Source organism: Zonotrichia albicollis, chromosome 1 (assembly GCF_047830755.1).
Source record: "Zonotrichia albicollis isolate bZonAlb1 chromosome 1, bZonAlb1.hap1, whole genome shotgun sequence".
Taxonomy (NCBI): domain Eukaryota; kingdom Metazoa; phylum Chordata; class Aves; order Passeriformes; family Passerellidae; genus Zonotrichia; species Zonotrichia albicollis.
In genome coordinates this window covers 51,447,625-51,462,943 of record NC_133819.1, presented here as the reverse complement: position 1 = coordinate 51,462,943, position 15,319 = coordinate 51,447,625, and the positions used below count along the sequence as shown (strand labels likewise).

Below are 15,319 nucleotides of genomic sequence, written 5' to 3'. Positions count from 1 at the left end.
TGGATCTGTTTACTTTATCTAAAAGAAGATTAAAAGGTGACCACCTCCTACAGGCAGTCACACAAGGAAACCAGGTTTTATAGTCATTATTTCTTTACTCTGACAAAACCAAAGGTCATAATGAAATCCAAAAGTTGGGAGTTCACACCAGCTACATTCACTAGGGAAACATAGATGTACCCACCAAGTCTGTAAAGATAAGAGCAGTAATTCGCATAAATATTTTACTCAGGAAAGCAGAAGATTCACTTGGAGGTTTTTAATCACAACTGGTCATCTGCATTAAAAATGCCTGTCATCTGGAAGTGATGGGGTTGGTGTAGAAATTATTTGATAACATTTTTTGCTTCATACTGTATGTAAGATCTGGAACTGCTTGTTGCTACAGCGTGCTATATCCTTCGCTGCAGATCTCAGTCCCAGACACGGAGCCAGGCTCAGTCAAGAGTCCAGACTGCCAGGCAAGTTTGTGGCAATAAGGCAGGTCCAAGGTCATGCCAGGGAGTTACAATTGGCAGGCTGGAGCAGAATCCGGTCCAGCAGTCAGAGCCAGTGTCAGACACAGTTCAGTGATCAGCAGGCAGGGCCATAGTGATGGCACAGGCTCAAGGTGAGCCTCCTGCAGATCAGGGTCAGGACCAACACGGGGGTTGAGCTGAGCACGGGAACTCCTATGGCATGGTTTAGACTGACACTGAAGGCCCAGAGTTAAGCTGGAGTTCCTGGTCCCTGGCTATGCTGAGGGGGGATTGAAGCCCTAAGTTGGATTGGTCAAGACGTTTTAGTACATTTAAGACCCCAGCAAGTGTGCTTCATATCTATGCCCTCAGATTTCTGGTGAAAAGGTTTATATGCTGCTGCTGACAAGCATCAGAACTTCTGGAGCCACTCCTAGGAACAGTACAGAATGATCTTGACTGTGACTTTACAGCCTCGAGATAAAACTGTTGCCACTGAAGAATCTAAATTAATGTACCTGCTTTCTTGCTATCTAAGATGGCAGTCATGGGAATAGGCTGATGTTATTCAACCTGAATTAGATATTCTTATTTTGAAGGACAATCACATTATCTTAAGGCAAACAAGAGACAAACCCCTGAACAGACTGTCCTCTCCCTTCTCTGTAAGCAAGATAATTGTTAATAAGATAGGCAAATCAGATACTATAAGTAAAGTCCATGGGATGAAGTCATAGCCTTGCCAAAGATGCATTTCATGTCTGCCCTATCTATCAATGTCTAGAGATTTCAATTTCACAGGTGAAACTTACAAACTGATAAGGACATCACTCCTTATATTTCTCAGTTGCTCTGCATCATTGAGCATTCTAACTGGTGATGTTCTCAATGATAAGTTGTATAATTGTCTTGGTTTTGGTTTCCAGCACCATCTTTTTCTTGAGCCAAATTTATCATTTGAAATTGTATAGAAAGAGGCCACTGAATCAGAATCACTACACTCTAAGAAAAGTTTTATTACAGCAATAATCTAAATGTTGGTTTTCATCATTAGGATGATGATTGTTGTCAATACAATCAGGAACTCAATCTTTAAAAACATTATCAGGAAAGATCAGATGTCCAGCTTTCTAGTCAGGCCACATCACAGTCTATATAAAGATTCCAAAATGATAAGTACGCTTCCTGCAAAGAGGAAAACTTCACTGCTGGTCATCAAACATTGACAGTCTGAAGCATAATATTTCAAAGATTCTCATTTGTGGGCATCACTGCTTCCTCTGACAATAAGTAAAGAAGTTTTATCACATCCAAGGAGTCTTGGGGATCTCTGAAATGCTCATTACTATGGTAATAAGTGCACATCAAAATGAAATGGAAGTTAACTGAGATCACCTCTGACAAGACACATCCTGTTGTCTCTTTTTTAAAAGTTGCCTGTGGTATGGACATGAACACTGTCATAAATGTGAGGTGAGTATTTTCTGCGGATTTTTGGCAGAAAGATTCATTCATTGGTATATCAGTCATCAGAAAGACATATTAAAATAGGGTTATCAAATATCAATCTCTATTTCTTAAGATAATAAAACAAAATTGGATGAGATCCTGGAGAATATGATGTAAATCTTGGAGACCACTCCACTTTGAGTGGAGTACAGCCTGGCTTGCTCTCATTCCCAGTCTAAGTTAACTCATTAACTCATTTGTTCTGATGGGAAACCTCTTTCTTGACATCTGTCATAAGCAGAAACTTTGTTACTGGATTTTTTTCTAATGTTTCCTGAAAAAATGAGCTTATAAAAAATGATCGGTGTTATTTCTGGATCCAACAGCCAAACCAATTCTCATGAAAGGCAGAACTGCACCTTCAGTATACTATACAAGTGGAGAACAACTCTGAGCTTATGTGTAAAATAATGAGTTCTTGAATTAGTCACATTTATAGAATAATCTTTTATGGTTGTACCAACACACAAACTAAAAGGAGTCATAAAAATCTGGTAAAATTATGGCATGCTAATATGGAATGCTCAAGGTGCACACCTGGTGTTGATTTTTAAACAACTGCTTGAGGATTTTGCAGGAAGTATTCTGAAATGTTTTCTCTCAAAGTATCAGCTAATTGTCAGTGAAGATGCTACAGAGATAAGACACCTTGAGGAAAGATCCAAGGTGAGATATCCTCAAATGTGAAGAGTTATAGCTGTGATACCAATGTTTGTTCATGACCTGACCTGAACATTTTTGGAGGGGTCAATATGAATTCAGAAGAAATACACACAGAGGGAATTACCAGTGTTTTGTGTGGTATCTACCCAAGATGATGTTTCTGTTACATGCAGGATATCGCTGAAAGAATGTAATATTAGTCTTCTGTCTGTGTCTTTCTTTTTTTCTACCTCTATCTAGAACTCCTCTGTGTATCAGCATTATTACTGTTAGTTTCTGGGAAGATGTTGTATTCACTAGACACTTGCCACATTTTTAGCCCCACAAACATAGCAATCATTATGTCTAATATTGTTCTCCATAGTATGGATGTTCCTGGACCATTGTAAGCACAGGACTCTCCAGCTTGGTGTTTCTGAAATGAATCTATTTTGCAAAAATTCACTATCTCAGCCAACATGCTATTTTTTTTTCCCCTGAGGCCATCTACTATGGTTCAAGATGAAATCATGGACCAAATTAAATGTTCTGGGAGCCTAGTTCCTTGCCACTTTTTTTCCCCAAAGGTCCTACAGCCCTTTTCTCATTATTTGACACATTCACAGTGAGATCAATTTGCTTGTTTCTGTGGTCAGGTGTATGCCTGATCATGTTACAAAAATGGACACCTATGTTCCATGACAGCATTTATTGCACATCCTACCATGTAAAATCAATACTTAATAGTAAATATCTCACATTCTAGCAGGTGAGGGATCAGCTGTACACTTTCTCTTTGGAATTTTGTACACTTTCTCTTTTGGAATTTTTAAACACATAAAAATATGTTTAGCTACATTTATCCAGTTTTGTGGTTGAGTATTTCAATGGTGGGAAAGTGATCATATTCTAACAGAAGGAGGGTTCTAATTCATTTCTTTAATGAAATCTACAGATACAGAATATTTTGTTTCCTGTATTCCCATCCACAAAATATTTCCAGAAAATGTTCTCTCTTAGATAAATTCTGTGGATTTAGATGTTCCTGTACTCAAGAAACATTTAGAATATTCTCACAGAATAGAGCACAGTATGACTTATGGTATGGACAGATGCCAAATGACATTTCTGCAAAGTCCAGCTCAGCCTGATCCGACAGTAACGAGGTGAAAATCTCTTGCAGACTCAAATAGATTTCTTACCAAGACCATAATGTATAGTTAATGTAGTGAAAATCTCTGCTAGATGTGACTGTAAACTTGAAGATAATATTAAGGAGGAAGAGGACAAGTTATTACTGACCTTCCTCTGATCTGGTAAATTAATAAATCAGTGTCAATTTTAGTCAAACAGCTGGTTTTAGTTACAACAGCAAAGACTGTATCTGTGAGCCAGAGACAGCAATGTGGATTTTGAGCAGGTTATTTTTATAACTCTGAAAAAGAGAAAAAAACAGAAAAAGCCATCTTCAGGCATTTAGGAGTTCATTTACTGTATTGATATAATTTTTTTAAAGGGCAATTAGAACTGTAATGAAGAGTTTATCAGTTTTATCATTGTCAGATTTTAGATTATATTAAAAAGTTATCTTGATCCAATTTACAACTTCTTCTTGTGTTAATGTGAATGCAAAGATTTCTGTCATCTTTTGTTACAGAATTTTTCCCCACAATTTCTCTTTGGAGTTCTCACCTAAACCTGGGAGTTCTGACTTCTACCTTTTCTTTTCAGTATTATCTTTTCTATATTATTTCTTTTCTTCTCACTTGTACATCAGTCATCTTTGTGGTTCTGATTTAAGTCTTTCAAAAGACTCTTTTCATAGATGAAATAAACTTTCTCATGCTAAAAAAAAAAAAAAAAAAAAAAGACTTTTACCCAGAGCAGAGAGAAAAGCAGCAACTGCTCTCAACATACCTGCAAGTCCTCATAAGAAAGAATGGACAGAAGTGCTCTACAGATCTGCTTTTCCTTTGTGAAAATTCCCAGGAAACACTATTGCTAAATAGGTCATTCTAGGTCATTATCCCTGAAGGAGTCTATGGGGTTCTGTTGTGCCTGCTGTCACAGTCCATATACAGAAACAGAGATATGAGGACTCATTGTAATAATTTAACATAACTTTCTGCATCTCAACGGCCACAGAGGTTCCTGCCTCAAGCTCCCAACGTTTCAGTTGTGGTTCAGTATGTCTGTTATAGAGCTATTCAATAATAACCCAATGTTCTTTATATCTTAGGATTTGCAATGGACAGTTACCCTCACTATGAAAAAAAACCCACCAAAAATTGCCATGCATTTCTAATATAGGTCAGTTCAGTTTTGGTTATTGCATATTATTTTATGTCTTTCTACTCTAGGAAGAAAGGTTTACAGATTTTCTCATGCAGGAAGTGTTTTGCAGTGGCTGTATAATGGTCTGAAGTAAGGGAAGATGAAGTCAACCTGCTACATGAAACAATTTTTAAAGTACTGATAAGATAAAAGCAAAAAGAGGTGGAATTGGCAGGCATATTCTGTGTGTGAAACATATGTATAGACTAGAAAGTTTCATCTCAATAGGTTGTTTAAAAGCCTTTAGGCCTTCCTTAGAAATTACTTCTCCAGACTATAAAGCACATTCTTTTTGGTCAATTTTCTCTCCACTTTATTCATGTTTTCCTAGTATGAATACTAAAACTGGTTTCAGAGCTTTGGTGCTGGCCTTGCTAATGGAGGAAAAGATGAAGCCACACTGATAAAAGTTTCATCATTCGATTCTATTTGTCTAGCTCTGAACACTTCTTCCTCTTACAAAATCCAAAACCTCTGTCATTTTTACAAGGCAGGAGCATTTTCATGAGTAGTGTTTAACATATTCTGAAGACACAAAATGGGGAGCATGATGTTTTTTTCATTTACAAAGATGGTGCTTTCCATCCTGACTCTTAATAGTCCTTTTATAAATGTGTGTGTTAACCTGCTGCTTTAGCTTCTGTTTCTGATTTCAAAGCAGCACCTCTTCAGTGCATGCTTTATCACCACAATAGCTCCTCTGTCATGTTCCAATAATCCTTATAATGCCATAGATCATTTTCTTCTCTGTTAGTTCATGTCCTTCTGTCTTATTTCCCAGTTTTTAGCCAGAAAATCTAGTCACTGTCTAGCCCAGTCACGTTTGGACTGTTGCACCCTCTTAATCAGCAATTACAAAAAAATAACCAAAAAATTGGCCATTCATCGTGGAAGTACCCTCTTCCATGGTCTTCCAAAATTTGGAAGTGTTTGGAACTTAGCATCTCCAAGCTATTGGAAAAGTATTTTGTGTTCAAAAATGCAAAGTGAGAAAACAGTTTTTAATTGCTTTTAGTCTTCCCTTGGGCTTTGAACCAAGCATAGCCTGTGACGAAAGAGTCTTCATCAACTTTCAGGAGTAAGACAGAAAAGGAAGGCTTGTTTAGAGACTAAGAAGACCAGGATTGTCTGGAACTTTCTTGAAGTATGAAAGCAGAGTAAGCAGAGCCTCATCCTGACACACGAACTGATGAGGCAGAATCTTGTGACAATCTGAAAGTTATGTTATACACCAAAATCTATTTAACTCTGCCTTCTGGTCCCAATGGTTCACAACTCCGTTCCTCTGCAGACCCCAGGACGTAAGGCAAGGAGCACAGCAGCTCTGAATGCACAGAACAAAGTGGAGGTTCAATGCCAGGAAAGCAGACAGTAACAACAGTGCATTTTTTATACTTTAAACTACAAGGGTAAGAGTGTGATCACTTATGCTTCTAGGTAATAAATATATTTTTAAATTCTTGGGTAGTGTGCCCTTCTCCTATTGTTGTTTTTCCTGCCTGCACTTCTCCAAAATATCTACAGTGATGAGATCTTGTTTGCACTTCTATATAAAGTACTAGCTTTATTAAAATGTGATCTGCATGTTTTCAGCAATATTTTATTACAAACTTCCAGAGCAACACATATCCCACTATATGAAAAGCATACTTCCCTTGCATAAATAAGCTTCAAGTTTTATTAAAAATCAAGATGCTTCATAGTATAGCATGAATTATTAATTTTATGTTCATAACCATAGTCGTAAGGTATTTCCTAAAACACAATGCAAAATATAAAGGAAATATCACAACCAAGTTTTAATAAGTTATAGGCTTAAGATAATAAAATCAGTTTTTTACAAAAGGTAGCTTAAGGCAGCTTTGATCACATGTCACTGATGACTCTATAGAAAATCTGTGTAATGATGATGAAACCTTGGCGAGATTTTCTCCCTTTTTTTTTCCCAGATAAATCTGCCCACTGCACAAAGGACGGTCCAACAGTCTGGAGTCTTGTCCTAGAACTACAATACTTCCCAGTTCTTCCATTGTACCTTTCTTTAGCATCGTGTCTCAGTTTAAAATTCCTTGAAATTAAATTATTTTCCAGGATACAAATCAAGGTTGAAAAAAGAGCCTTTCTTATGACCAGGCATCTATAAACATACTTTAAGAAAATTGAGCAAGATGGCCATTTCCTTTTAATTCAACCAGTGGAGACTGTCCCTACTAACTAAACTGAGATGAAGTGCTGTGTCAATGAAGACAAGACTACAGCATTTATCTCCTGAGCATTCTCCCCTTTCAATGCTGCAGCTGCTGATCATGGCACTAAGAATATTGGTAGCTCTGCAGTGGTTGATATGCAAAGCCAGAGTCCTTTCTCTTGTGAAGAAGTTAACTACCACCTCACGCATCTCTGCATTTCTGCAATCATTGTGGAAGCAGCACCAGGGAGTAGTTGCAAAACAGCAACAGCCAGGCAAGAAATGACTGATCATGTGATAAATTGAAAGGAATCCCTGAATCTGAGATCTAGATTCTTTGTCCCCTCTAATATCTTAAATCCAGACACTTTTGATTGTCTTCTATTGCATTTCCCATAGCACTTCAATGGAAATATCCTGTTACACGGAGGGATCATCAGTCACACTGATGAGATACATTCCCATGAAGCAGACTTTATTGCTGTCATGGTGGAGTGCAATTTTTGGAGTGTAGCAGGAGAGAGCTGGCTGTGTTAATGCTACTGTTGGCCATCTAATCTTCAAACGCTTAGTGCAGATGTGCTGTCCATGTGCAACAGTTTAATCCACACACAACATTGAAGCTGAAGATAGGTAGGACAATACTTAAAATTTCTCAGCTTGTGGGATCCTTTTTCCAAGAAGCATCCATGCAAAATGCCTTGTGGGATCCAAATATCTGTCGAGACTGCTAAGTTAGGTAGGTATCACTTTCATTTCTTCTTAAAGTACAGTAGTTCTAATGTATCTCTAACTGATTCATTGCCATATTTATTTAGAAGAAAATTTATGCATACACATTCAGCATACCTCCCTTCACTATTTTCTTTCAAATACCCTTTTTATTCCCACCCATTTCAACATAGATACTCCTATTTATAGATTCCTGATACAAACAGATGCTAAAAATGCCTCTGTGTGACAGCTGGGAAATGAAAAAAGTAGATGAGTTTATTTTTAGGAAAATAAAAACCCTGTATTAAAAAAAGAAAACAAAAAGAAAAAAGATTGTGGGTCTACTTTGTGTATTGTGTTTTGAGTCCCTGTCTTCCTGAAAGAATCAAGGAGAGGTAGCACTGATGAGGAAATAGAGCATCAGCCCAGAAGGGCAAGAAAAACCCAACACAGTCTCAATAACATAATTAAAAATGACTGTGTTGTGACTAAACCAGGGTTCTTGTTCAAATTAAAAATGAATTTACTGGAGGGATGATTTTCTTAAGCAGATGAGATGAGTAAGCTCTTAGCATGGGCCTTAAACATCATTTGTGTTGACATTTTTTTTCTAATTACTCCCCCTGCAGATTTCAGCAATGAGAAATAGCCAGAAGAAAAGCTCTTGAGTAGTTGCACACCATGGCTGCCAGCAGAAATGTGTTACGCTTTGAGCAGATCATCTCAAGTCACTGTGCTTTAAAGTCAAGAGACAAGAGTGTTTGCACTGAAGCATGAAGCAAGGTGCTGTCAAGGACTGCATTATGACTTTCTGCCTTCTGAGACCAGTTCCAATTGTGCCCGAAGCCCCAAGAATAAAACAATTTTGGACTTTTCCAGGGCTCTACTAGCAGCACATGCCAAGGCACTGTTTGCTGTCTGTGGGCAGACAATGCAGAGTACATGTTCCTCAGAGACTCCTGCGCAGAGTGCTCCAGTGGCACAGCGCCAGGGCCTCTCCTGCTGGTTTTCTTGGAGTTGGGGGTTCTGCTGCTCCACTTCTCACCACCCTCACACACTGGTACAAGGGATCACAGCATGACAGAGGATGTAGCTCAAAACTTCTTGTGATGCTGCTGAAGAAGGGCCAGCTGGTCAAAATCAGATGCCTCCTGTTAGTGTATGTACCACTGATTGTAACTTTGGCATCATTGGGCAGACAAAGAAGAGAAAGATTTTCCAGCAATCTCTCCCTCAGTCCTGTCCCAAAGGAAGGCTCCAACACAGCAGAAATGCTGGTACCTGAAGAGTTCTCTCCGTTCCATTTTAGAGATAACCATATGTAATGGCTCTGCCTGGGTCTAAGTGACCTCCGCATTTCAGGGTGCTTGGATCTCCCTTCTACATACCCTTAAAAAAGGGCAACCATCTTTTCACCATCTAATGGTAAACCATCTTAGAAACTGTCCTTTCATAAGCATCAAAGGGCTAGAGTAGATAAATGGTATTCAAAAGATCCCATCTCCATTGGAAGGGAGACAGTCAAGGCAATGGCAGTAATTTGGACAAATTCCTTTGCATAAGTGCAGTGTGAGCACTGCAGAGCATGTAGTCATTGAATCCAAGCAAGGCTCTGCTAAAAAAGCTAAAATTATAAACAGCCTGTAATCAGTATATTCTCTTTTACAATCCTGTGCTCCTATTTACACACCTTCCTCTTTCAGTGAGCAAAGCTAACAGTAACACTATTAAAAGATCACCTTCACTTACATATCCATGGATAACTAGAACTCCAAATAGATGATGGATTTAGAGAGTGGAGAAGATACTGTTACTTAAATACCAGGGAAAGAGAGACAATGTGAGAGAATAAGCTGCTGTACTTCACATGAAATCTCCAGTAGCAATGGGGAGAGAATGAGTGTTGGTTACAAGGGTAAAGATTGTCGGGCATTTAAGGTGCACATGATAAATCCCTACAAAATCATGCTTCTTAACATAAACCTATAAGAAATGGGTCATGAATCCACGTTTAAAAGTGCTGATATGTATTGGAAAGCACTTCCTCAAGACTTACCTGCCTTTAAGAGCACTCTACCAGTGCTAATCAGCTATTTTGAAAAAAATAATTCAGTCTTTGGTATTGTTAAATTAGCTTAATGGCAATTCTCATCTTCTACTGAATGTTAATTAGTAGCTGCCAGCTTTTTCACATGCAGGTAGAACTGCTGCAAGAGCAAACTTGGTTGTGGCATTTTCTAACTTTTGACTCTTTTACTTCACAATTTGAATGACAATTTTAGTATCCAGCAAGGGAATTGGACTAGGTGATCTTAAAAGATTCCTTTTCACTCAAATAATTCAATGTTTCTATGATATATATGTTTTCTATTGTGCGTATAAAATTTATATTGTTTATTTGAAGAAAAAAAGGACCTCAATATTACTTTTACTATTAATTTTGTGAATACCATGGTTGTTTTATTTAAAAAAATGTTGTTAGTTTTATTTTGCTGCCTGCTTTTTTCTTTTAATCTAATGCCGTTTTTAAAAAACAAATCTCTTCAGAAAGCTTTGTTGACACCAAAGTCTGGTGATGACTTTACTAATAAAAAGATGGAACAGATGAAAAAACCCTCACATTTATATCACTCTTAGTCTAGTTGCTCTCTCTATGTGTCATATTTTTATTTTTCTTGAGATATAAACAAGATTGGAGACTGCAGTGAATCACAGACTCACCTGGACAACCTCTGGAGCTCTCAAAAATTTGGTTCTTGAAAACTTACCTTTTTTTTTGTCTCACCTAAAATCCTAAAATTTTTAATCACTGTTTCCTTTCCCATATTTCAAATGCTGCATTTAACCAAAGTGCAAATGCTGTATTTGCTGTGGCTCCATGTAATGGTGAATCTGAGGCAGTTTAAGCAGACCTGGATGAGCTGCACAGTGTGTACTGCATGAGATCAAGTAGACACTTGATGTCTGTGACCTGAGCTGATAGCAAAGTCACATCATCAGCCCCGAAGGAATCACACAAATTGGTGTGGAAATGTGCAACACACTCAGTATTTGTGAACAGGGGTGGGAGACCATGAATATTACCAAGGGTGGGAAATGCAGAATATCTAAAAGATGGTAAATTCCCCATAAAAATGGAGGAAAAAAATGTTATGAAAAATGCATTAAATTGAAACCAGACACCACACAGAGCAGAGGGTGTTTCCATGGAAGCAGTTTCCCACATGACAGCAAGATCAGCAACAAGTGCTACAGAGAGAAACAGGGAGCAGAAATGTCACCAGGTTAAGCTTAATTATCACATTGGCCTATAAAACAATATCTATAATTATTTAAACTTACCATAGTTTTTATTCCCTGGAATAGAAAGTTAATTATTTCCAAGTCAAAATATATCAGTAGATATATAAAATGAGAATTCAAAAAAAAAAAATTGGATAATTGTGAAGAAAGAAGTTCTTTGTCTTGGTATTGTTTACCAAGTTGCTTGGAAAGTAATTTGTAATAATCCTTGTTCTATTTCCTGCTGAATCTCCTACGATATACAATCTAATAAATAGAATAAAAAGTAGTATTTTATGTACAGAGGCAGCTTCCTAGGAAGTATAAGATTAAAGCGGGTTGCACTATTAATCTTGAAACTCATGGCCTATCCCAGACACTAAGATTCAGGACTAATTCAGAAAGGAAAAGAAAATATGAAGAAAAGTATTAAACTTCTAAAATAGGAAATTATTCAGACATTGTACATGGTAAGTGAAAGTAAAAAAAAATATATATATTAGCATAGCTGACACTGACTAAATCTACGAGACATAAGAATGAGGCAAGACCATTATTAATACTTTATGATGAGCCCTCTGAGGAGCTAATACTTCAGTTAGCTAATGCTCCCATTTTTAAGTCTTGACCCCAGAGCAGGGCATTAGATGAGACAGTTATGTGGAGAAGGTTCTGTGGTAATGAAGATTACAGGAAGATATTCACTTAGCCAGTATTCATAAAGTTATGGATTATACCCACTTCCACTTGATACAGCCTGTGTAGGTGTTCTTCTGAGGTCAAAATGCAAGGCACATGTGAATGCCAGGTTCCTGTTTTCTAGGGAAAGGGTGCTGTACCTCTGCTGGAAATGAAGTCATTCATATTCCTTCATAGCTGACTACACAGAAGTATTAGAACAAGCTGAATATTGTGCTAAACAAGAAAAAAAAATGTAAGGATGATTTACTTTGTCCTATTCTACTCCTTTCAGAAATTTTGTCACAATCAAGCAGTTTCTTGGACACCTTTCCAAGCTTTCTTGGGGTGATCAACATTATCCTGCATTCACCAAAATGAAGATATGCATTGCAGTGGGAAGACATATTGGTACAAGAGGCAACAGTTCAGAGGATTTCATCCAGTCAAGGGTCATGATAAGAAACAAAACTCATTGTTTATGCATGACAGTGTCCCACAGCCACAGAAATAAATCATATGATGTGCACACCTATTTGGACAAGAATGCCATACATGCAGGTGAGACATTTCTATCTACTGTCACAAGCCATCACTCACCCAACTAACAGTGATACCAATGTTTCTAAAACAGGTGTTGCATTTTAGTTGGGGTTTTTTCTCCTTTCTTTCTTTTTTCCCCCCTTCCCTCTCTTTTATTTTTATTAATGCTGAAGCATAGAAGACAAGGCAATTCCTTGGCATAAATTATGTTGGCAGGAATGCAGCCAAGGAGCCAAGGATTTGGATCAGAAATTGATGATGTGCATAGCTAAAGGTCACAGCCATGAATACAAACAAAACTGTCATATTCTGCTATATCACTGATGCTACAAGCATATTGACCACAGCAATGAGAGATTTCACACTCTGCTAGTCTAGATACAATCCAGGAAAGGGTTTAGCATGAAAAAAATTGCTCCTTTGTTCCCATCATATAGTTTATGGAAGGTATATGACAAATTACTGTAGTTAAAATTGACAGCATTGGTCTTGCTCAGTGGAATCCATGTGTTGACACTTGACAGATTAGTAGCAAAGAACGTTCAGTGTGATTTCTTTTTTTTTTTTTTTAACTGAAGGCAAAGATGAGACTTTCACAGTTTACAGTAAGCAGATGGAAGTGTGACATCTGTCACTTTTTGTTTTACTTGAGGAATCCTAAAGGATTCGTTTAGTATCTTTATTTTATATCAGAATTCATACAGTTTTCTGCCTCTTACATAAATTCATCTAGAAAATAAAGCAATTTTGACATGATCTAATGAAAGCTTTCAAAATTTGTAGCAGAACCAAAAGATGATCAAAAGAAATGTCTCCTATGGTGGAGGCTTCAAACATGAAGGGAATAATTTACAGTGAAGACATGACAAGTGATGGAAATAAGAAATGACAAGTCAATTCATGGTACCTCCAGGTTTGTTTAGAATCATAGACCAAAAAAAAGTGGTGAATTTTATTTATTTTGATATATGAGTTATGAAGAAGATCTGAGATTTATAGATCTTTGCATAACTTCATTTTCTGTAATTTCTGTTTTACTGACATAACTTACCAACCTTGGTTTCTGCTCATGATCAAGGTACTGTTTTGCATTTATAATATATCCTTTAATTTGAAAGGTGAATTTTTAAGGTACTTTTTCCTTTGTAGGCAGCCAGTATTAAGTATGTGATTAAACACAGGGCTTTTAGCTACAACTCCTTAATGTGTGCATCTTAAAACCAAGTACTGTTGATGGAAAGCATAGGACAACATAATTCTTTTCTCCCTTTGGTTTGACAGAGCATGTGACTGTTGAGAGCTAATATAAAACCCATCTATTTAGTCTGTTTCCTGAGTGAAATAACTAAAAGGCTAGATTGGGTGAGTTTTCCTGGGATGTACTAAAGCATTTTTTTGGTAACATTTGTGCTATGTAGTGTTTCATATTGGTGTTTTTTATATGTTTCGTATTAGTGTTTGACAGGTATATGTAAAATTGAAAGCTTAGTAAATAGGACATGAAATTTCTGGGAAAAGAGTAAACTGTCATAATCATAGAGATAAGCAACGTTTTCCATTTGCATATGCCAATATTGCAGTTCTGAAATTCTGCTGCTTGCAAGCTCATGCCTTTGTTTGAATGAGAACTGTAACAAAGAGTATATGATAGCAAGTATCATTCAACACCATCAGAGAGGTCATGGGGCTTATTCTACCACTTCTAATATTATACATCAACATTGTAAGATTTCAGCTTGTTTTTTCTTCCCATTTCATTTTAAGAAACAATCTGGGATATATTAATGGAGCATACATTTGCAAAGTAACATGAGATAAAGGTGCTATTTGAGAGACATCAAACACTGCATGAGTCCTTCATCTGTATTAAATACCTGATTATTGCCCTAGTAGTGAATGTTTGGTCATATCAATTGCCATAACAGTTGTGATACAACATCACTCAGCTCAGTTGTTTTTAAAAGCAGAAGGTACAACCAGATCAGAGTTTAGCATTTAAGACTAAAAATAGCTCAATTTTTTTCAATATCCATTTGATATTATCTGCTGTTTATGTTCTTAGAGTGTTCAGAGATATGTTATGCTCTTTCTAGTGAAATTGTGCATTTCCTGAATGGTAAACCACTAAAATCTCCAACCCTGAAAAGATTTTCTGGAACCTCAAAAGCACCATAGACCGAGCTGACAGTGTTTGCATGGCCAGAGAAGAGAGCTCTGCAGATATCCCTGTGCATGTTCTAGGTTGCATAAATTCAGCTATTGGTTTCCCGGAATATTTTTTTAGTTTTTATTTTTTAATTTGTGATGCTGAATTACATTTCATATGTATTTTTTCAGATATTTACTATTTATTTAAATCAGAAGCATTTAACCCCAACTTTGAAGGATAATTCAGATAGTTGTTTGGCAAAAAGTCCATATTAAAAACCTTTACTCATTGTCAACTGCAACAGGACAGCATGTTATTCCAGTATCCTGTCAGAAATTTATACCTTTGCTGATGACAAAAGAACTACATAATGATCAAACAAGTCTGGAGTCTGCAATAGAAAGAAAATTAGTTTTTTTAAGGGGAAATGAGACAAAATGAAGTAAAGAGAGATGGTTAATTCTACTATTCTATTCTACCATTCTCCTGCTCCGTGACATTTCCCCTTTAAAACAAAGTATAAGAATTTCTAGTGACAAAGGAAAGAAGATAATTTAAAAACTTCAAATTATCAGCCCTTCTCTTTTCCTGGTGTTTGATTCATGTTTGGTGCCTTCCCATCCCACTTGATCCTGCTTCTCCCCAAACAGAGTTTACAATTCCTCTGGTTCTGTCTGCTCTTAGAACTGCAGGCACTGAGAGGTGCAATTTACTTCTTCACAGATGCAGATGTTTTAGGCATTTGATTTTGCCACCATTGCCAACTTGATCCAGTGCTTTGATTTAAAAAAAAGAGGCCAGGTAGCTTTCATACCCTAAGGA

The 15,319-nt window shown here is 37.0% G+C and overlaps 1 long non-coding RNA gene across 2 annotated transcripts in view; it reads left to right on the top strand.

Annotated features, from left to right (window-relative positions):
• The window catches only part of LOC102066250 (uncharacterized), a 125,448-nt gene extending 115,158 nt beyond the window's left edge, over window positions 1-10,290 (top strand). Inside the window, exons 5-6 of one of the 2 annotated variants that reach the window (XR_012580440.1) lie at window positions 6,893-7,870; window positions 8,475-10,290. This is a non-coding gene — a long non-coding RNA (uncharacterized LOC102066250). The remainder of the gene's footprint in view (window positions 1-6,892; window positions 7,871-8,474) is intronic. The other variant, XR_012580441.1, reaches the window with a different exon arrangement.
• Window positions 10,291-15,319: the final 5,029 nt, after the last annotated feature.